The following is a 25,085-nucleotide window of genomic DNA, read 5'->3' as shown; positions in this document are numbered from 1 at the left end:
TCATGGACAAATTAAGATAAACGTGACGTTTTTCCTCCTTTTAAGGCATTTTACTATTCCAAATCATTGTTGTGATGTTACGAAGTCTCTTTATTGAATAGTTCACTTTACGCGAATGTTTGGATGTTTTTTATCTGAGTGAAAATGAAATATATGCATCAATGACTTATATAGCTATACTTTTGTTGACCAATCACTGCGTCTGGTATTCAGATAAACGCTAGTTTGATTTATAGTTTGAAGCATGTTATTAATGCCACTTCATTATTTTTTGTTATTTAAAGAATAAGATGTTGGTGGTAGATCTTTGACATTTTATGTTCAATATCCTTACATTGTTAATACACTCATGGCGGCTAAGAGCTTGCTTTTTAATTCATTAAACTGCAGTTGATACATTCAAACTCATACTATAAGTATGTTTTCTCCATGCAATTTCATGATTGCATTTAATTTCCTACATCAGTCTTAAATCAATTAATGCATGTATTTACCTGGACAAAAAATAGTGGTATTTTCTTTAATACCCATGTCATCTCCGCCAACTGTACAATTGACTGCAACATTAATACTTCCGATGCATTTAGTTTTGTTTATCTCACACTCTAAATGAATCTTCATTTTAAAGAACAGTCTATTTCGTGTTTCTTCAAATATTGTCATATTTGTTGCTGTCATCTCGCCCTGTCAGAAAATATAGCACGTGTTTAACACAGTCTTATCAGCTCTTTATGTTGCAGACATTTTCACCTGTTTGCCTCGGACTAGTTAAACCCTTTCCTGACCACAGAAAAATATTTACAAGGAACAGATGTTTTTGAAGGTAAACTATTCTATGTATTGCCGATTTTTAACAGCTCAACAAATTTTTTTTCTTGTATGTCACTGTTACAAGACATAGTCTATTAATTTCCATTCACAATGACGTATGATGTCTGTAAGGGTTGATCTTCAAATTTGGTCAATAAATTTTTAAAATGTTATACAAGTATGACCTTAAATTGATATAAAACCAAGGTACATCCACTTCATTTGAACTTTTGTGTAGAGTTGTCTCATTTGAAATCATTCCACATCTCCTCTTTAATATAAACCCATGTACTTATTCAGGAATATGACAGTTGTGTTTCATGCCTTATATTTGTTGATAATAATTTGTCAGTGTTTATGGACTTTTATGGACTTTACTGTTGAATATTCATTGAGATTGGTATTTTGAAATCTTGTTTTTTTTCATATTACCTCATATTTTTACTTTGGTCTTGTTGGACGCTTATTGCATAAGCCCAATATTTGAATGGGTTAAGGTACCAGGCTTATAATTTGACACGCCATTTACGTGTTTCGACTACATAAAACCCATCAGTGATGATCAGATCAAAGTAGTAAGAAAATCAAACAAGTGTACAGTTGAAGAGCATTGCGGACCCAAAATTTCAGATAAGAAAAACCATAGTATTACGAATGATTCATACTTTTACAATCAGTAAATTTATTAAAATGACCATGTAATTGATATGCATGTCATCACCGAAGTGCTGACTACTGGGTAAGTGATATCCAGGAAAGGAATAAAAAAAGAAACAAAAAAATACAAAACAAAAAATAGAAGACTTTGAAAGACAAACCCCACCACATACCAGAGGTAAGTGGTATACTTTCTGTTAAAAATATATTCACACAAAATGTTCAGTTTCGACTTTTAAATGTAACCATGTATAATCACTTTGTCAGATCAAAAAGTAATTATTAGCATTAGCATTTAATGCAATAAATGGGCGATAAAGTCAGGGAAAACTACTTCAACCATTTCAACAAATTTGAAAAGAAAATTTTAATTTATTTTAAAAAAAGAGGTTAAAGTATTTTACGGATTTTTAATCAAAAGACGTTTGGTTTATAAAAAAAACCTGTGTATGGTATGCATGAACTTGAAATATTGAAAAAAATTGTAATATCAAACGATTTTGGAGAATCAAACTAAAACAGGACCTAAATATAACAGATAATTGTTTTTTAAATTACAATCTACTCATTCAATCGATCGGTGTTTTTTTTAATTGATAAGCTGAAGATTGGTAGGAGGATATTAACTGAACTCATCTCACGTCACTTAATCAAAAGTTTGCTTTATCACTTCTTCATGTGTAGAATTGTGGATCGCCCAAAAACAAATATGTATGACACTTAAATGATAAGATTGGACAAATTGGATTTTAAAAATTTCAATTAAAACCCATTGGTCTAAAATATATTTTCTTGGTCTTTTGTTTTCAAATCATTTTTCAGCTACTGGTACTTAAATGAAAAATTTGCCTCCGGAAGAAAAGCAACCAGTAGCCAGTCAAGGAAAAACAACCAATAAACGTCATTTTTGTTGTTAGGGATGATGGATGGATGAATGTATAAACTGTCACGCCATATCTGCGTATTGTTTGATGTTTGTTTTGTATTTGTGTCCATCTAATATGTCAAGCATTTTTGCAACTGAATTTATAATATGTTTTTATGCAGTGCTGGTACACCACTGTCCTAGGTTATAGAGAGGGTTGCGTGCCCACAAATTTCTTTAATCCAGCCAAGTCCTTTATGTGATTGTCTGAAGTCAGGAGCCTTTAATTCAGATGTTATGATTGATTCTTGACTATCATGTTTGTTTTTCCTGAATTGTTTTGTTATATGTTAGGCCGTTTCTTTTCTCAATTCAATTATTTTGTATTGTAATTTCAGAGTTTGTATCGCCGACTTTACGGATTTGTTTTTCACATTGTCGACAGGTATGATTGCAAACATTTCTTACACCCTCTTCATTTGAACTTTGGTGGGAATTTGTCACATTGGATATCATATCACATCTCTTTATTTCATGATTACTTCCCACAAAAGTGTGTGTGAATCCTTTTTCATCATCATCTATTTTCGGAAATCTAATCAAATCCGTGTAAGTATAGACATCTTCATTTTGTAAAATACCAATAAAAATTCAAGGTTGTTTGTTGTTGGTAGTTATTTAGGTAGATTATTGTTTTTTTAAAGGAACAAGTACATTAAAGTAATATTATTACTGGATCTAAAACTAAATATTGAAAATTCATAATTGGGTTGAAAGTATATATTTAAGACAAAGGGAGGATTTAGGCTTTCCAATTATGAATTTTTAATTTCTATGTTACAACATTCCAGAATATCCTACATATTGAGAATATATTTTGCAATTAATGAGATACTCCTATTACCCTCAAAAGAGTTGTTATGACACATGATGATTCCCTTGGTAAATCCCATCTTTACAAAAACATAGAAATTGTGTAGACATGGTGATTTAAAATTTGTTATTAAATGGCATGTCATATCAAAATCACTACCTACATTTAAAACAAAATTGCATTCTGGAGATGGATATACCATTTCAATCATAACATCTGCCACAATCAAGTTATCCAACATCGTTATATTTGTTTTAATTTCTTCTTTGACAGGCTCATCTGTAATTCCAAAATGAAATATTTGTATAACTGCTCTTATTGTACTAAACAACAGATAGAATATACTAAGCAGGCTTTGGGATAGAAACACAACTCCAAAAGAATAAATAAAGCATACAAATATGTATCACAACTCAAAAATTTACTTAACCGACAGCAATCCTTGCAACCTTAAAATAAAAACCTGTGTCAAAAGTTAATGCTACGCTCGTCACTTATTCGAAGAATTTCCTTAACTCCTCAATATTAATGTTATTTAAGTAGGCATGCACAAGTCATTAAAGTTTCACAAAAAAGGCTCAATGCATTTTTGAGTCATTGTTCGAAAACTGAAAAAATTCCCCTATTTTAATGAATAAAACCCCATAAATTGGAAACTCACACTTTGTAAAACTGAAAAGGGAGCTAACGTCAATAGATATAAAAACTGCACCAAAGTTTAAGCGAATAAGTTAGTGTTATTTTGAGTTAATGTCCGACAAGTTCACGACGGACGGACTGATTTACAGACAGTCAGACTAACAAACGGTCGCATGATAATAGCTTAATCAACGTGAAGGTAAATTTTTCTATAACATTGAAAGCATATTTTTTTTAATTATATTATAGATATAAGAAGATGGGGCATGAGTGCCAATGAGACAACCTTCCATCCAAATAACAATTTATAAAAGTATACCATTATAGGTCAAAGTACGGTCTTCAACACGGAGCCTTCCATCATCACAATATTTTAAGTAGGTATGTAATAAATCTTGACAGTATCGAATCACTGAGTACCGCTATTAGGTTCTATTTGTAAAGTTTATTTCTTTAATTAAATTTATAAGTGTAAATTGTGTAAAGGGACAGTGCAAATGATAAACGCTACACGATATTTGTTTTGATTTGCAAACTTAAATGACATTGTTTAAAGGTCTGCCACTGCGTTTTATACATACATCTAATAATTTTAGGGCTCAGTTCCAGGACTTCACTGTATGAGAAAAAATCGTAAAGGCATGTGTATTGGTGGTTGATATCATGTTCATCAAAATGTTTTATAATTAATGAAAACCCATCAATATGTTGTTTCTGGTTGTACTTATAAGTGTCTATAGAAGCTCCATGATGGATAATAATGTCAAAATCTTTCATCCATGTTGCTGTATTGGTGCAGCAGTTTTCAGCACCTGATGCATTGCAGTACAACACTACATCCTCTTCAAAAACAATTGGAGGATTCAGTAGTTTCCATCTTACTGAAAATATTTAATATGAAATTAAGCATCAATTTTTCTTTTCTTTAAAGATGCCATCTCTATTCCAACATGAAAAAAAATATTTTCACAATCATTTAAAGACTTCCAAAGGCTAATTAATTATGAGTCAGTTTTGTGGTATTGAATTTGTTTAACCTATCTATAGTGTAAATTCAAATAAGCGGTATTTCCCTTTTTCAAGTTTCATCATTGTATCTCATGTTACTATTATAAGACGACAAAGCAGCCAAACTTATTTGACTTTCAACTTTCCTATTTATCTGACATTCAACGACGAATAAGTAGTATTCTTTTTTAGCGTGTACATTTTTACTTCCTGAACATATGAAAAAAGAATTAATGTAATACTTTAAAATCCAACGTTTTGTCTAGTCTCGTATTTGTAGATGATTATGTTAATGTTGATGTGCTTTGCAAAAGGTTTTCATTGCATCGAATTGCATGGTCTTTTTATTTTGTTTATCATTACAGATAATGTAACCGTAAGCATTTAATTTACATGACACGTACGGTCTACGAACCTGGTATTACAGTAATACTCTTTCTGTAAAATGTGATGAAAATAGTTCACTTCTTTTACTTTACAGATTTCAACTTAATATCATTACTTTTATCAAGCTGAAACACTGCTTAGATTAAAAGAATTAACATTTGTCCACTTTCGGTTTTGTTTTGTCTACATTGCTATGGAAATTTATATTATTTAGAATCAGGAGAGGACAGATTGTGGTTAACAAACCCGGGTATATTCCGATCGGTAGTTGTCAAAATAAGGACCGTTGTCATATGGTATTTTGAACCCCATGGTAAATTGACCCCGGGGTCAAAATACCGCTATGGTAAATTGACCCCCCCCCCTGTATGGAAAATTGAACCCCCATGGTAAATTGAACCCCCCTGTTTTTTTCATCCTAGATGAATATTAGAACATTTTACATTATTCTAAAGCTTATCATAGATTAAAAGATCATTCATACAAGAAGGGGAGGTACATTTTCCATGCTTAATTAAAAGAAATATCTTTGCTTGGTATAAGTGCTCTGAAGTCCTTACCAACACAATGTCATTCAAAATACTTATTGACACATTATAACTAGACCATATGTAGCTTGAATGCTTTAATTATTTGTAATTATAACAGATGTATATATATATATATAAGGGTAGTTTTGATTTTCCATGGTAAAAAAAGGGGGAGGGGGTCAAAATACCATGGCAAAGTAAAATTTTCAAAATATCTTTTCCAGCAAGTTTAATACATACAAACTGCTTATTTGTGTATTCTAACTATATATAAAAGCTAGAATTGCCAGAATTTTTCAAATTAAAGGTCTAGAGTAGGGGGTTCAATATACCGCAAAGGGGGGGGGGGGCAAAATACCATGGCAAAGTTAAATTTTCAAAATATCTTTTCCAGCAAGTTAAATACATACAAACTACTTATATTTGTATTCCAACTACATAAAAGAGTTCGAATTGCCAGAATTTCTGAAATTAAAGGCCTAGAGTAGGGGGTTCAATATACTGCAGGGGGGTCAAAATACCATGGCAAAGTAAAATTTTCAAAATAACTTTTCCAGCAAGTTTAATACATGCAAACTGCTTATTTGTGTATTCTAACTATATAAAAAAGATAGAATTGCCAGAATTTTTTTAATTAAAGGTCTAGAGTAGGGGGTTCAATATACCGCAAGGGGGGGGGGTCAAAAAACCATGGCAAAGTTAAATTTTAAAAACATCTTTTCCAGCAAATTAAATATATACAAACTACTTATTGGTGTATTCTTACTACATAAAAGAGTAAGAATTGCCAGATTTTTGGAAATTAAATGTATAGAGTAGGGGAGACAATATACTGCAGGGGGGTCAAAATACCATGGCAACGTAAAATTTTAAAAATATCTTTTGCAACAAGTTTAATACATACAAACTACTTATTAGTGTATTATAACTACATAAAAGAGTTAGAATTGCCAGAATTTCTGAAATTAAAGGCCTAGAGTAGGGGGTTCAATATACTGCAGGGGGGGTCAAAATACCATGGCATAGTAAAATTTTCAAAATAACTTTTCCAGCAAGTTTAATACATACAAACTGCTTATTTGTGTATTCTAACTATATAAAAAAGTTAGAATTGCCAGAATTTTTTTAATTAAAGGTCTAGAGTAAGGGGTTCAATATACCGCAGGGGGGTCAAAATACCATGGCAAAGTAAAATTTTCAAAATAACTTTTCCATCAAGTTTAATACATACAAACTGCTTATTTGTGTATATTAACTACATATAAGAGTTAAAATTGCCAGAATTTTTTGAATTGTCTAGAGTAAGGGGTTCAATATATCGCAGGGGGTCAAAATACCATGGCAAAGTAAAATTTTCAAAATATCTTTTCCTGCAAGTTAAATACAAACAAACTACTTATTGGTGTATTCTTACTACATAAAAGAGTTCAAATTACCAGAATTTCTATAATTAAAGGCCTAGAGTGAGGGGTTCAATATACCGCAGGGGGGTCAAAATACCATGTCAAAGTAAAATTTTCAAAATATCTTTTCCAACAAGTGTAATACATACAAACTACTTATTGGTGTATTCTAACTACATAAAAGTGTTAGAATTGCCAGAATTTCTGAAATTAAATGTCTAGAGTAGGGGGTACAATATACTGCAGGGGGGTCAAAATACCATGGCAAAGTAAAATTTTCAAAATATCTTTTCCAGTTTATTAAATACATACAAACTACTTATTGAAGTATTATAACTATGTTAAGGAGTTAGAATAGCTTGAATTTTTGAAATTCAAGGTCTATAGTAGTGGTTCAATATACCGCAAGGTGGGGGGGGGGGTCAAAATACCATGGCTAAGTAAAATTTTCAAAATATCTTTTCCGGTTTATTAAATACATACAAACTACTTATTGGAGTATTATAACTATGTTAAGGAGTTAGAATAGCTTGATTTTTTTGAAATTCAAGGTCTAAAGCAGGGGTCAAAATACCAAGGCTAAGTAAAATTTTCGAAATATCTTTTTCAGTATATTAAATACATACAAACTACTTACTGGAGTATTGTAACTATGTTAAGCAGTTAGAATAGCTTGAATTTTTGAAATTCAAGGTCTATAGTAGGGGATTCAATATACCGCAGGGGGGTCAAAATACCATGGCTATGTTAAATTTTCAAAATATCTTTTCCAGTATATCAAATACATACAAACTACTTACTTGAGTAATATAACTATGTTAAGGAGTTAGAATAGCTTGAATTTTTGAAATTCAAGGTCTATAGTAGGGGGTTCAATATACCGCAGGGGGGTCAAAATACCATGGCTAAGTAAAATTTTCAAAATATCTTTTCCAGTTTATTAAATACATACAAATTACTTATTGGAGTATTATAACTATGTTAAGGAGTTAGAATAGCTTGATTTTTTGAAATTCAAGGTCTAAAGCAGGGGGTCAAAATACCAAGGCTAAGTAAAATTTTCAAAATATCTTTTTCAGTATATTAAATACATACAAACTACTTACTGGAGTATTGTAACTATGTTAAGGAGTTAGAATAGCTTGATTTTTTGAAATTCAAGGTCTAAAGCAGGGGGTCAAAATACCAAGGCTAAGTAAAATTTTCAAAATATCTTTTTCAGTATATTAAATACATACAAACTACTAACTGGAATATTGTAACTATGTTAAGGAGTTAGAATAGCTTGAATTTTTGAAATTCAAGGTTTATAGTAGGGGGTTCAATATACCGCAGGGGGATCAAAATACCATGGCTAAGTAAAATTTTCAAAATATCTTTTCCAGAATATTAAATACATACAAACTACTTACTTGAGTAATATAACTATGTTAAGGAGTTAGAATAGCTTGAATTTTTGAAATTCAAGGTCTATAGTAGGGGGTTCAATATACCGCAGGGGGGTCAAAATACCATGGCTAAGTAAAATTTTCAAAATATCTTTTCCAGTTTATTAAATACATACAAATTACTTATTGGAGTATTATAACTATGTTAAGGAGTTAGAATAGCTTGATTTTTTGAAATTCAAGGTCTAAAGCAGGGGGTCAAAATACCAAGGCTAAGTAAAATTTTCAAAATATCTTTTTCAGTATATTAAATACATACAAACTACTTACTGGAGTATTGTAACTATGTTAAGGAGTTAGAATAGCTTGAATTTTTGAAATTCAAGGTTTATAGTAGGGGGTTCAATATACCGCAGGGGGATCAAAATACCATGGCTAAGTAAAATTTTCAAAATATCTTTTCCAGTATATTAAATACATACAAACTACTTATTGGAGTATTATAACTATGTCAAGGAGTTAGAATAGCTTGAATTTTTGAAATTCAAGGTCTATAGTAGGGGGTTCAATATACCGCAGGGCCATGGTATTTTGACCCCCCTGCGGTATGTTGAACCCCCTACTATAGACCTTGAATTTCAAAAATTCAAGCTATTCTAACTCCTTAACATAGTTTATAATACTTCAATAAGTAGTTTGTATGTATTTAATATACTAGAAAAGATATTTTGAAAATTTTACTTAGCCATGGTATTTTGACCCCCCTGCAGTATATTGATCCCCTACTATAGACCTTGAATTTCAAAAATTCAAGCTATTCTAACTCCTTAACATAGTTATAATACTCCAATAAGTAATTTGTATGTATTTAATAAACTGGAAAAGATATTTTGAAAATTTTACTTAGCCATGGTATTTTGACCCCCCCCCCCCCCCCCCCCCCTTTGCGGTATATTGAACTACTACTATAGACCTTGAATTTCAAAAATTCAAGCTATTCTAAGTCCTTAAGATAGTTATAATACTTCAATAAGTAGTTTGTATGTATTTAATAAACTGGAAAAAGAGATTTTGAAAATTTTACTTAGCCATGGTATTTTGACCCCCCTGCGGTATATTGAACCCCCTACTATAGACCTTGAATTTCAAAAATTCAAGCTAATCTAAATCCTTAACATAGTTATATTACTCCAATAAGTAGTTTCTATGTATTTAATATACTGGAAAAGATATTTTGAAAATTTTACTTAGCCATGGTATTTTGACCCCCCTGCGGTATATTGAACCCCCTACTATAGACCTTGAATTTCAAAAATTCAAGCTATTCTAACTCCTTCACATAGTTATAATACTCCAATAAGTAATTTGCATGTATTTAATATACTGGAAAAAGATATTTTGAAAATTTTACTTAGCCATGGTATTTTGATCCCCCTGCGGTATATTGAACCCCCTACTATAGACCTTGAATTTCAAAAATTCAAGCTATTCTAACTCCTTAGCATAGTTATAATACTCCAATAAGTAGTTTGTATGTATTTAATATACTGGAAAAGATATTTCGAAAATTTTACTTAGCCATGGTATTTTGACCCCCCTGCGGTATATTGAACCCCCTACTATAGACCTTGAATTTCAAAAATTCAAGCTAATCTAAATCCTTAACATAGTTATATTACTCTAATAAGTAGTTTCTATGTATTTAATATACTGGAAAAGATATTTTGAAAATTTTACTTAGCCATGGTATTTTGACCCCCCTGCGGTATATTGAACCCCCTACTATAGACCTTGAATTTCAAAAATTCAAGCTATTCTAACTCCTTAACATAGTTATAATACTCCAATAAGTAGTTTGTATGTATTTAATGTACTGGAAAAGATATGTTGAAAATTTTGCTTAGCCATGGTATTTTGACCCCCCTGCTGTATATTGAACCCCCTACTATAGACCTTGAATTTCAAAAATTCAAGCTATTCTAACTCCTTAACACAGTTATAAAACTTCAATAAGTAGTTTGTATGTATTTAATATTCTGGAAAAGATATTTTGAAAATTTTACTTAGCCATGGTATTTTGACCCCCCTGCAGTATATTGATCCCCTACTATAGACCTTGAATTTCAAAAATTCAAGCTATTCTAACTCCTTAACATAGTTATAATACTCCAATAAGTAATTTGTATGTATTTAATAAACTGGAAAAGATATTTTGAAAATTTTACTTAGCCATGGTATTTTGACCCCCCCCCCCCCCCCTTTGCGGTATATTGAACTACTACTATAGACCTTGAATTTCAAAAATTCAAGCTATTCTAAGTCCTTAAGATAGTTATAATACTTCAATAAGTAGTTTGTATGTATTTAATAAACTGGAAAAAGAGATTTTGAAAATTTTACTTAGCCATGGTATTTTGACCCCCCTGCGGTATATTGAACCCCCTACTATAGACCTTGAATTTCAAAAATTCAAGCTATTCTAACTCCTTAGCATAGTTATAATACTCCAATAAGTAGTTTGTATGTATTTGATATACTGGAAAAGATATTTCGAAATTTTACTTAGCCATGGTATTTTGACCCCCCTCCCCCCTGCGGTATATTGAACCCCCTACTATAGACCTTGAATTTCAAAAATTCAAGCTAATCTAAATCCTTAACATAGTTATATTACTCCAATAAGTAGTTTCTATGTATTTAATATACTGGAAAAGATATTTTGAAAATTTTACTTAGCCATGGTATTTTGACCCCCCTGCGGTATATTGAACCCCCTACTATAGACCTTGAATTTCAAAAATTCAAGCTATTCTAACTCCTTCACATAGTTATAATACTCCAATAAGTAATTTGCATGTATTTAATATACTGGAAAAAGATATTTTGAAAATTTTACTTAGCCATGGTATTTTGATCCCCCTGCGGTATATTGAACCCCCTACTATAGACCTTGAATTTCAAAAATTCAAGCTATTCTAACTCCTTAGCATAGTTATAATACTCCAATAAGTAGTTTGTATGTATTTAATATACTGGAAAAGATATTTCGAAAATTTTACTTAGCCATGGTATTTTGACCCCCCTGCGGTATATTGAACCCCCTACTATAGACCTTGAATTTCAAAAATTCAAGCTAATCTAAATCCTTAACATAGTTATATTACTCTAATAAGTAGTTTCTATGTATTTAATATACTGGAAAAGATATTTTGAAAATTTTACTTAGCCATGGTATTTTGACCCCCTGCAGTATATTGAACTCCCTACTAAAGACCTTGAATTTCAAAAATTCAAGCTATTCTAACTCCTTAACATAGTTATAATACTCCAATAAGTAGTTTGTATGTATTTGATATACTGGAAAAGATATTTTGAAAATTTTACTTAGCTATGGTATTTTGACCCCCCTGCGTTATATTGAACCCCCTACTATAGACCTTGAATTTCAAAAATTCAAGCTATTCTAACTCCTTAACATAGTTATAATACTCCAATAAGTAGTTTGTTTGTATTTAATATACTGGAAAAGATATTTTGAAAATTTTACTTAGCCATGGTATTTTGATCCCCCTGCGGTATATTGAACCCCCTACTATAGACCTTGAATTTCAAAAATTCAAGCTATTCTAACTCCTTAACATAGTTATAATACTCCAATAAGTAATTTGTATGTATTTAATATACTGGAAAAGATATTTTGAAAATTTTACTTAGCCATGGTATTTTGACCCCCCCCCCCCCCCCCCCTGCGGTATATTGAACTACTACTATAGACCTTGAATTTCAAAAATTCAAGCTATTCTAAGTCCTTAAGATAGTTATAATACTTCAATAAGTAGTTTGTATGTATTTAATAAACTGGAAAAAGAGATTTTGAAAATTTTACTTAGCCATGGTATTTTGACCCCCCTGCGGTATATTGAACCCCTACTATAGACCTTGAATTTCAAAAATTCAAGCTATTCTAACTCCTTAGCATAGTTATAATACTCCAATAAGTAGTTTGTATGTATTTGATATACTGGAAAAGATATTTCGAAAATTTTACTTAGCCATGGTATTTTGACCCCCCCTGCGGTATATTGAACCCCCTACTATAGACCTTGAATTTCAAAAATTCAAGCTAATCTAAATCCTTAACATAGTTATATTACTCCAATAAGTAGTTTCTATGTATTTAATATACTGGAAAAGATATTTTGAAAATTTTACTTAGCCATGGTATTTTGACCCCCTGCAGTATATTGAACTCTCTACTAAAGACCTTGAATTTCAAAAATTCAAGCTATTCTAACTCCTTAACATAGTTATAATACTCCAATAAGTAGTTTGTATGTATTTGATATACTGGAAAAGATATTTTGAAAATTTTACTTAGCTATGGTATTTTGACCCCCCTGCGTTATATTGAACCCCCTACTATAGACCTTGAATTTCAAAAATTCAAGCTATTCTAACTCCTTAACATAGTTATAATACTCCAATAAGTAGTTTGTTTGTATTTAATATACTGGAAAAGATATTTTGAAAATTTTACTTAGCCATGGTATTTTGATCCCCCTGCGGTATATTGAACCCCCTACTATAGACCTTGAATTTCAAAAATTCAAGCTATTCTAACTCCTTAACATAGTTATAATACTCCAATAAGTAATTTGTATGTATTTAATATACTGGAAAAGATATTTTGAAAATTTTACTTAGCCATGGTATTTTGACCCCCCCCCCCTGCGGTATATTGAACTACTACTATAGACCTTGAATTTCAAAAATTCAAGCTATTCTAAGTCCTTAAGATAGTTATAATACTTCAATAAGTAGTTTGTATGTATTTAATAAACTGGAAAAAGAGATTTTGAAAATTTTACTTAGCCATGGTATTTTGACCCCCCTGCGGTATATTGAACCCCTACTATAGACCTTGAATTTCAAAAATTCAAGCTATTCTAACTCCTTAGCATAGTTATAATACTCCAATAAGTAGTTTGTATGTATTTGATATACTGGAAAAGATATTTCGAAAATTTTACTTAGCCATGGTATTTTGACCCCCCCTGCGGTATATTGAACCCCCTACTATAGACCTTGAATTTCAAAAATTCAAGCTAATCTAAATCCTTAACATAGTTATATTACTCCAATAAGTAGTTTCTATGTATTTAATATACTGGAAAAGATATTTTGAAAATTTTACTTAGCCATGGTATTTTGACCCCCCTGCGGTATATTGAACCCCCTACTATAAACCTTGAATTTCAAAAATTCAAGCTATTCTAACTCCTTAGCATAGTTATAATACTCCAATAAGTAGTTTGTATGTATTAAATATACTGGAAAAGATATTTCGAAACTTTTACTTAGCCATGGTATTTTGACCCCCCTGCGGTATATTGAACCCCCTACTATAGACCTTGAATTTCAAAAATTCAAGCTAATCTAAATCCTTAACATAGTTATATTACTCTAATAAGTAGTTTCTATGTATTTAATATACTGGAAAAGATATTTTGAAAATTTTACTTAGCCATGGTATTTTGACCCCCCTGCGGTATATTGAACCCCCTACTATAGACCTTGAATTTCAAAAATTCAAGCTATTCTAACTCCTTAACATAGTTATAATACTCCAATAAGTAGTTTGTATGTATTTAATATACTGGAAAAGATATGTTGAAAATTTTGCTTAGCCATGGTATTTTGACCCCCCTGCTGTATATTGAACCCCCTACTATAGACCTTGAATTTCAAAAATTCAAGCTGTTCTAACTCCTTAACACAGTTATAAAACTTCAATAAGTAGTTTGTATGTATTTAATATTCTGGAAAAGATATTTTGAAAATTTTACTTAGCCATGGTATTTTGACCCCCTGCAGTATATTGAACCCCCTACTATAGACCTTGAATTTCAAAAATTCAAGCTATTCTAACTCCTCAACATAGTTATAATACTCCATTAAGAAGTTTGTATGTATTTGATATACTGGAAAAGATATTTTGAAAATTTTACTTAGCCATGGTATTTTGACCCCCCTGCGGTATATTGCACCCCCTACTATAGACCTTGAATTTCAAAAATTCAAGCTATTCTAACTCCTTAACATAGTTATAATACTCCAATAAGTAGTTTGTTTGTATTTAATATACTGGAAAAGATATTTTGAAAATATTACTTAGCCATGGTATTTTGACCCCCCTGCGGTATATTGAACCCCCTACTATAGACCTTGAATTTCAAAAATTCAAGCTATTCTAACTCCTTAACATAGTTATAATACTCCAATAAGTAGTTTGTTTGTATTTAATATACTGGAAAAGATATTTTGAAAATTTTACTTAGCCATGGTATTTTGACCCCCCTGCGGTATATTGAACCCCCTACTATAAACCTTGAATTTCAAAAATTCAAGCTATTCTTACTCCTTAACATAATAACAATACTCCAGTAAGTAGTTTGTATGTATTTAATATACTGAAAAAGATATTTTGAAAATTTTACTTAGCCTTGGTATTTTGACCCCCTGCTTTAGACCTTGAATTTCAAAAGTTCAAGCTATTCTAACTCCTTAACATAGTTATAATACTCCAATAAGTAGTTTGTATGTATTTAATAAACTGGAAAAGATATTTTGAAAATTTTACTTAGCCATGGTATTTTGACCCCCCCCCCCTGGCGGTATATTGAACTCCCTACTAAAGACCTTGAATTTCAAAAATTCAAGCTATTCTAACTCCTTAACATAGTTATAATACTCCAATAAGTAGTTTGTATGTATTTGATATACTGGAAAAGATATTTTGAAAATTTTACTTAGCTATGGTATTTTGACCCCCCTGCGTTATATTGAACCCCTACTATAGACCTTGAATTTCAAAAATTCAAGCTATTCTAACTCCTTAACATAGTTACAATACTCCAATAAGTAGTTTGTATGTATTTAATATTCTGGAAAAGATATTTTGAAAATTTTACTTAGCCATGGTATTTTGACCCCCCTGCCGTATATTGAACCCCCTACTATAGACCTTGAATTTCAAAAATTCAAGCTATTCTAAATCCTTAACATAGTTACAATACTCCATTTAGTAGTTTGTATGTATTTAATAAACTGGAAAAGATATTTTGAAAATTTTACTTAGCCATGGTATTTTGACCCCCCCCCCCCCCCCCTTGCGGTATATATTGAACCCCCTACTATAGACTTTGAATTTCAAAAATTCAAGCTATTTTAACTTGTTAAGATAGTTATAATACTCCAATAAGTAGTTTGTATGTGTTAAACATGCTGGAAAAGATATTTCGAAAATTTTGCTTAGCCATGGTATTTTGACCCCCCTGCGGTATATTGCACCCCTACTTAAAACCACAAATTAAAAAAATGATAGCCAATAAATTGTAAATTAGATTATCTGCAATACTATTTATCAAAAACAGGGGGTCATTTTACCGCATGATATTTTGACCCCGGGTTCACATTTTAGGGGGTTCAAAATACCATATGACACCGTCATTCAAACGTTTAATCAATAAGGAATAGTCATTATATCAATACACATAAGAAAAAGATATGTGGTATCGTCAAAAGTAAATGCTATGGTTCAAAACTTAGTTTAAAACCTGATGCGCTGTCACAAAAAAAGGTCGATTAATGAATAGTTAAGACGTCTAGAAGAAGCAAGTAGAAAAGTATTTCATTTATAAAAGATTGAATAGATTCTGAATAAGAATCTAGTACCTGCATATGTAACAGCCACTATGTTCCGTCAGTTACTTTGTTCCGGCGGAACTTTTCAACTAGTTATATCAGTTGTACCTGAATAAGGTTGCAGGAGAATATTATATTAAAGTAAAAACGTACGCACTTGGTTAAAGGTGCATATATGTGAGTGTGTGGTTATAGTGCACAGGTAAACAAAAGAGCACAAGTAAAGCACAAATAAGAGAGTGCACTGGTTAAGCAGCGCACAGGCGGAACAGGACAGATAGTGCTCAGGAATCGCAGCGCATAGGTAGAATACAGCAAAGTTTTATGGGCATACGATACAGTACAGGGGAGGTAATGATGTTGCTTACGCAAATTGATATTTTCGCGACGTCAAACTATGACTTGCCGGGAAATGATACAGTTTTCGACTGATTTTTATCATTCAAACTTACTTAACTTGAAAACGAGTTCATGGACCCCTCTTTTTTAAAATGCCATTTGGTTTGATTATGCGAGAAGATTATGTATGCAAATTTTCATGAAAACATAAATAGTGCTTTTTTTTTAATTTGATAAATATACAGTAAAAAAAATTTTTTTTTCTTCATTCGTGAACATAAGGATGAGTTATATCTAAATAGGATACTTATTAAAAAAAAAATACTTATTATTTAACAAAAAACAATTTCTGTTTATCTTTTAAAACAAAAAACAATTTCTGTTTATCTTTTAAAACAAAAAAAGTTATGTCTTTCTTTCGAAAAGAAATATATGGCCACAAATCCGAATTTTGAGCTCTTCATCTTTTATATAAGCATTGGATTCTACATATTTTGGCCACGAGCATCACTGAAGAGACATGTTTGGTCGAAATGCGCATATGGTGCAGAAAAATTGGTTCCGTTAATGGTATTACTACCACTGCGTCGATGCCTCTACTTGTGGACTGTTAGTCCCAGAGGGTATCACCAGCCCAGTAGCCAGTACTCCGGTCTTTTGTTTCGGTAAATATGGTGTTTGATTGACTTTTGAAAAACTGATATTCACTTCGGTCGTCGACCTCAGTGAATATCATTTTTTCAAAAGTCAATAAAACCGCATATTTACCTCACCAAAAGACAGTAATTGTATAATATTATAAAAAAAAACGTATAAAAAGCGTACTCATGCCATATATTTGAGATACTAGAACATCGGTTTACAAATGTTGTTTCAAAATTATGTATGCAGTTGTTTGAATTCCATATTTCATTGTTTGGTCATATACTTATACAGATCTCGCAGTATGATTGTTATCCAAAAATTGTTAAACTTTATAGATTTACCTAAATGTGGTTAACTCTGTATGTTTGTCTGGTCGTCTACAACAGGTTCGTTTGTCAGCAGATTTACATTTGTCAATATGTCTACTCGTCATTCTGTCCGCGATGTTTTTTTCACATGTTTATCTTTAATTCTTGAATGCAATGATATGATATTTGGTATATAACCCAAACATATGGATTTAGCCATTTCTGCTGAAGTTGTTTCTCTTTGTGTCGGGACAGACATGCTTGAGCCTGTAAGTCAGTGCTTGTCGTTTGTGCCTGTATTACACAGTTTTTTTTTTTGTTCATCTTTTTATATAAAAATAAGATCGTTACTTTTCTCGTTTGAATTGTTTTATATTTTTATTTCGGGGCCTTTTATAGCTGACTAGGCGCTATGGGCATTGCTCATTGTTGAAAGTCGTACGGTGACCTATAGTTGTTTTAAATTTATGTGTCATTTTGGTCTCTTGTAGAGAGTTGTCTCATTGGCAATCATACCACATTTTCTTTTTTTTTATATTGAAATGATTTACTTTTTTACGATGTTCTATAATGTTGGTATTTGGTATATTTTCATATCGCAGTTATTCTCTAGTTATACTAGTTTAGGATATATTTAGGGTGTGCGATTTTGATTGATGTTATGACCTTTGAACACATAATTGAATTGGACTATCAGTCGTCTGCATTTGTGCTATGACCAGCTGAAATTTCTTTTTTTTGAATGATTGTCTTTAAAAAGTTTGAGAACGAATGTTTAATTGGTTCAGGTAAAAGAATTTTGTTTTGGCGGAAAATTAATCATAGGAATTTGGTGTTTGTAATTTTTACAATAATGCTTAACGAAATAAATTATCATAGAAACCAGGATTAAAACTTTTTATTTATGCCAGAAGTGCATTTCGTCTTCAAGATCTACAAGTCTCATCATTGACGCTCGTATCAAAGTAACATGTTAAAAAGGCCAAATTACCAAAAATACAGAGTATCCGTAGATACAAGAATATTCTCGACGGTGCTATTGATATTCATCTCGGACACAGCTATTAAGGAAAAATCAAAATAAGGACTGAAAGTAAACAAATTACGCACAGAATAAATAAGTACAACTTACTCGAAGCTTTATTTCCTTCTATACAACCACATGCTATAAGAAGTATAACTATTGCACTGATATTATCCATTGGGGCATTGCTTGTGCGCAAGATGACTTCAAACCTACAAAATAGATATCGCATGAACTCCAAAAGCAGCAAGATCGATTGATATGGTATACATCTGTTGCTGTGCATGCAAGTTACCGCTCTGTCCACAATTTTCTATATATGTTTAACCCCGCCGCATTTTTGCGCCTGTCCCAAGTCAAGAGCCTCTGGTCTTTGTTAGTCTTGTACTATTTTCAATTTTAGTTTCTTGTGTACAATTTGGAGTTCAGCATGGCGTTCATTATCACTGAACTAGTATACATATTTGTTTAGGGGGCAGTTTAAAGACGCCTCCGGGTGCGGGAATTTTTCGCTGCATTGAAGACCTGTTGGTGACCTTCTGCTGTTGTCTTTTCTATGGTTAGGCTGTTGTCTCTTTGACACATTCCCCCATTTCCATTCTCAAGTTTATACCAAGTCACGAATATGATAGTCCTTTTTCGTTCGTTTAATTTTGAAATTCGATTAGGGACTTTCAAATGAATTAGAATTTTATTGAAGGAGGCTCGAGGGTACAAAAAAATCAGCAAAATTTTAAACAGTTTCTTTTACAAACTTTATTTATGACACTATTAATTGTTACTTTATAATATGGTACAAGAAACAACCAAAAACAGTCGGTTTGTTTTGGCCCAAAATGACTTTTAAAAAAGCTCGAAATGATCTCCCTTTTGTGCAACAAAAACAAATGGCATTGAAATTGAAATGTCCTATTCAACTCATTGGTGACCTATATTTTTAGCTCACCTGGCCCGAAGGGCCAAGTGAGCATTTCTCATCACTTTGCATCCGTCGTCGTCGTCGTCCGGCGTCACTCCGTCTGTTGACTTTTCAAAAATCTTCTCCCCTAAATCTACTGGATCAAATTTAACCAAACTTGGCCACAATCATCATTGGGGTATTTAGTTTAAAAATGAATCCGTTGACCCGGCCAGCCAGCCAAGCTTAAGATGGCCGCCATAACTAAAAATAGAACATAGGGGCAAAATGTCGATTTTGGCTTATAACTCTGAAACCAAAGCATTTAGAGCAAATCTGACATGGGGTAGTATTGTTTAACAAGTCAAGATCTTAGTCTATCTGCCCTGAAATTTTAAGATGAATCGGACAACCGGTTGTTTGATTGACACACCTGAATTGGTAATTTTAAGGAAATTTTGCCGCTTTGGTTATCTTGAATATTATTATAGATAGAAATAAACTGTACACAGCTATTATGTTCAGCAAAATAAGTTCTACAAATAAGTCAACATTACCAAAATGGTCAGTTGACCCCTGAAGGAGTTATTGCCCTTTATAGTCAATTTTACCATTTTTCTTAAATTTTTGTAATCTTTTACAAAAATCTTCTCCTCTGAAACTACTGGACCAAATTAAACCAAACTTGGCCACAATCAGTATTTGGATATCTAATTTAAAAAATGTGTCCAGTGAACCGGCCTGCCAACCAAGATGAACGCCATGGCTGAAAATAGAACATAGGGGTAAAATGTAGATTTATGCTTATTACTGTGAAACCAAAGCAATTAGAGCAAAATGACATGGGTTAGAATTATTTATGAAGTCAAAATCTATCTGCCTTGAAATTTTCAGATGAACCAGACAACCGGTTGTTGGGTTGCTACCCCTTAATTGGTAATTTTAAGGAAATTTTGCCGTTTTTTGGTTATCTTGAATATTATTATAGATAGAGATAAACTGTAAACAGCAATAATGTTCAGCAAAATAAGATCTACAAATTAGTCAACATGACCAAAATGGTCAGTTGACCCCTTTATGTGTTATTGTCCTTTATAGTCAATTTAACCATTTTTCTGAAATATTTGCAATCTTTTACAAAAATCTTCTCCTCTGAAACTACTGCACCAAATTAAACCAAACTTGGCCACAATCAGTATTTGGATATCTATTTTAAAAAATGTGTCCAGTGAACCGGCCTGCCAACCAAGATGGACGCCATGGCTAAAAATAGAACATAGGGGTAAAATGTAGATTTATGCTTATAACTCTGAAACCAAAGCAATAAGAGCAAAATGACATGGGTTAGAATTATTTATCAAGTCAAGGTCTATCTGCCTTGAAATTTTCAGATGAATCAGACAACCGGTTGTTGGGTTGCTACCCCTTAATTGGTAATTTTAAGGAAATTTTGCCGTTTTTGGTTATCTTGAATATTATTATAGATAGAGATAAACTGTAAACAGCAATAATGTTCAGCAAAGTAAAATCTACAAATAAGTTAAACATGACTAAAATGGTCAGTTGAACCCTTAAGGAGTTATTGCCCTTTATAGTCAATTTTACCAATTTTTCTTAAATTTTTGTAATCTTTTACAAAAACCTTCTCCTCTGAAACTACTCAGACAAATGTAACCAAGCTTGTTCACAATTATCATAAGAGTATCTAGTTTAAAAAAATGTGTCCGATGACTCTGCCCGTGAACCATTATGGCAGACATGACTAAAAATAGTACATAGGGTAAAATGCAGTTTTTGGTTTATATCTCTGAAACTGAAGCATTTAGACCAAATCTGACAATGACAAAAATGTTCATCAGATTTAGATATATCTGCCCTGAAATTTTCAGACAATTCCGACAACCAGTTGTTAGGTTGCTGCCCCTGAGTTAGTAATTTTACAGAAATTTTGCTATTATCTTAGATAAAATACTATAAATGATGATTTTAATCTTATTTTACATGATTTCCAAAGCATCAGAAAATACAGGTGAGCGACATAGTATCTTTAGAGCCTCTACTTTAATACTATTTTGAAATAATCTGTACTTAAACTAAACTAGAGGCTCTAAAGAGCCGGTGTCGATCACCTTTGTTTATGTGAATATTAAACAAAGGATGCAAGTGGATTCATGACAAAATTGTGTTTTGGTGATGATAATGTGTTTGTACATCTTACTTTACTAAACAGTCTTGCTGCTTACAATTATCGCTACCTATAATGAATTTGGCCCAGTAGTTTCAGTGGAAAATGTTAATACAAATTTACAAATTTTATGAAAATGGTTAAAAATTTACTACAAAGGACAATAACTCCTTAGGGGTCAATTGACCATTTCGGTCATGTTGACTAATTTGTAAATCTTACTTTGCTGAACATTTTTGCTGTTTACAGTTTATCTCTATCTATAATAATATTCAAGATAATAACCAAAAACAGCAAAGTTTCCTTAAAATTATCAATTCAAGGGCAGCAACCTAACAACAGGTTGTCAGATTCATCTGAAAATTTCAGGGCAGATAGATCTTGACCTGATAAACAATAATATTCTGTCAGATTTGCTCTAAATGCTTTGGTTTTTGAGTTATAATCCAAAAACTGCATTTTACCCCTATGTTCTATTTTTAGCCATGGCGGCCATCTTGGTTGGTTGGCCGGGTCACCGGACACAATTTTAAAACTAGATACCCTGATAATGATGTTTGATTAAATTTGGTCCAGTAGTTTCAGAGGAGAAGATTTTTGTAAAAGTTTACGACGACGGACGACGGACGACAAGACGCCAAGTGATGAGAAAAGCTCACCTGGCCCTAAATAATGTAAGATTTAAGCGAGTTCTGTAATTAAGTGGTTTTTTTTTTTATTTCGATATTATAATACCTCTATTTTTCCTCTTAGTTCAACAGAACAAGTATCTTAACAAAAATGCAGCAACTTTTGAAGGCAGATTGTGAGCATAAATGAACGGTGACCGCATTTTTTTAATTTAATTTTTCTATTAAGTATTTATGATAAAGTCTATTTTATTTGAAATCACTAAGATGAAAAGAACTGTACTGTACTTCACTATACTGGATATCAAAATAACATAAAATCATTATCATGGTCTGTCGAATGGTCATCGAACACTTGACGGAATTAATAAAATAGATTTTAAAAGCAGGTGACAGTTGTTTTATAACAACAAATAGAAATTACTGTTTTTACAATCCGTATGAATCAGTTGTGGATACTGAAAATGTCCAACGATCTGTTAAAGTCCATACAATTAAACATTTTACTACATGCAACTTCTCTATCTCACTTGTTTGAAGAATTAATTTTTCAACATACAAACTTCATTGATATCATAACAAAGACAATGAACTTGTCGAGAAGGTTGAAAAAATGGTAGCCTTATTCTTGGAAATCGTTTGCAGACCTATATTTTTGCTTTGTATAGTAAAATAGACATATTTAACTATATATCTCAATGATTTTCTCAGAACTAGAATTCTAAAAATAATATGTAAAGAATACATTGATAATAAAAATATTGAGAACATAATTGATTTTCCGAAAATTCTCATTTCAGTTTAAATACCTATAACATAAAAAGAGGTGATATGAGTGTCAATACGATAGAAATTCCACCTTCCACTTAGATGTATGTTAAAAAGAAGAAACCATATTTGATATACAGCAACACATGACGGTGATAGGTATTATATGCAACAGTTTTCGAAGAGAAAAAGATAACATAACAAAACAAACTATGAATTCGATCAAAAGTATTTTGACTCATCCGGTCGGAATTAAGAACGTAACGAAACGTGTAACATACAAATGTAAAGGCGTACGACATAAAGTACAGTTGTAAGAGTTTCCAAAATTACTGAAGGTGTTTCATACAAAAAAATTCAACCACCAAAAAAACATCAGTACTTTTTAATGTACTTAGCTATGCAACGATACTTTTTATTTAATATATGCTAACGTTTATTGATAAAATAATCTATTTTTGCGCCGATAAATCAATATTCATACATCTTATTACAGTTTTAAATTCATAACATTTTAGATTCATGATGAGTTCACACGTAATTCGAATTCGATTCGCATTAACTAATTCGAATTAGTTTAATTCGCATTCGAAACGTTTTACGTCCTAACGTCAATTAGGAGATAACTGTATTGTATTTTAAACTCCGACGGCATCAATTGGGTATTTGATGGCCGGAAATTAAGTTTACTGGCGACGCGTTAGCGGAGACAGTAAACGGGTATTTGTGACCATCAAATCGACAATTGATGCCGTCGGAGCTTAAAATACAATATTGTTATCTCCATTCTAATGAAACTGACAGAAAACAACGTTAAAACATGTTTTTAAAATCTGTCATATGCCGTCTGCGCTTGCGCGTACGTCCCATAGCATCAATTGTCAATTGATGCCATGTAAATAAGTGACGTTATCCAATCAAATGCACGTTACAAGCGTTGTTGCATTAGAATTCTTATTCGAATTACAATGCGCGTCAAATTCGCTTTACTGTCCAAACGACGTTAACTTTTAATTCGTATTAACAAAAACGTATTTCTAATTCGAATCGGGTAATTCGAATTAACCAATTCAAATTAAAAAAGAAGAGTGTGTGAACGGGATCAGCGAATTCGATTCGCATTCGATTCGAATTCAATTCGAATTAAATGTCCGTGTGAACATGCGTTTCGTCTTCAAAAGACTCACCAGTGACGCCCGAAAAACATAAAACAGCCAAATAAAGTAAAAAGTTGAAGACCGTTGAGGACCAAACATTTCTAAAAGTTTTGCAAAATGCAGCTAATGTAATATATATTCCTGAGTTAAAAAAAAGCCTTAGTGTTTCAAATGGGAAAATTTATAATAGCGAGTGAAATATCGTCCAAGTTCTAGTATTTAAAAGATATGAATTCTGAATATCCCAATCTAGTATAAAATTAGTGATGTTTTTTTTACTGTTTTCTTGTATTATTCATTTAAAGTAAGTTTCTTTTGGTAATTGCAGCAATTGAAAAGGAAAGTCAAAAGCAGATTTGCTCTTGATTTTTCTGTATTTCATTGCAGTGTAGATCATGTCTCATGCATAAAATTTTAGCCAAGTTATTTCATATCGTAGATATCATTTGTGAACACAATTTGATCTGAAATTGTCATGTAATTTGTAGAAGTTCTTCAAAGTCTGAACAATAAATCATTCCATAATTTTGAAAATGCAAACATTTTTATATAGTGCTCTTTCACTTCAAGTAAATTTCAACTATAAAGCACATTCAAACCATATGAGACTCTTGATGGAAAGAAAGTAAAAAATGTTAAGGAGTTTTTTTTCTTCTTAAATTTCTCTCTGCCCAAATTATAAACCATTTTTTAAGCAATGATAAATATACATTTAGAACAAATATGTACGTACCGTTCAGATAATCTCAATTATGGCCAAAATACCATTTACGTTTTCGGAAAATAAATTGCACTTGGGTCTTTAAATATTCCTATCTTGCAAGGTCTTAATAATATACTTTTTCCGATAGGTTGCATATATTTAAA

The 25,085-nt window shown here is 31.7% G+C and overlaps 1 long non-coding RNA gene across 1 annotated transcript; it reads right to left on the bottom strand.

Annotated features, from left to right (window-relative positions):
• Positions 1 to 497: 497 nt before the first annotated feature.
• Positions 498 to 25,012, bottom strand: LOC143078358 (uncharacterized). The gene is made up of 5 exons (XR_012979189.1): positions 24,952 to 25,012; positions 18,690 to 18,793; positions 4,427 to 4,726; positions 3,370 to 3,485; positions 498 to 684 (listed from the first exon to the last, which is right to left on the bottom strand). It is a non-coding gene; the product is annotated as an uncharacterized LOC143078358 (long non-coding RNA).
• Positions 25,013 to 25,085: the final 73 nt, after the last annotated feature.

The sequence above is a fragment of the Mytilus galloprovincialis genome, chromosome 6 (assembly GCF_965363235.1).
Source record: "Mytilus galloprovincialis chromosome 6, xbMytGall1.hap1.1, whole genome shotgun sequence".
Classification (NCBI taxonomy): Eukaryota; Metazoa; Mollusca; class Bivalvia; order Mytilida; family Mytilidae; genus Mytilus; species Mytilus galloprovincialis.
This window is presented reverse-complemented; position numbering and strand designations above follow the sequence as displayed.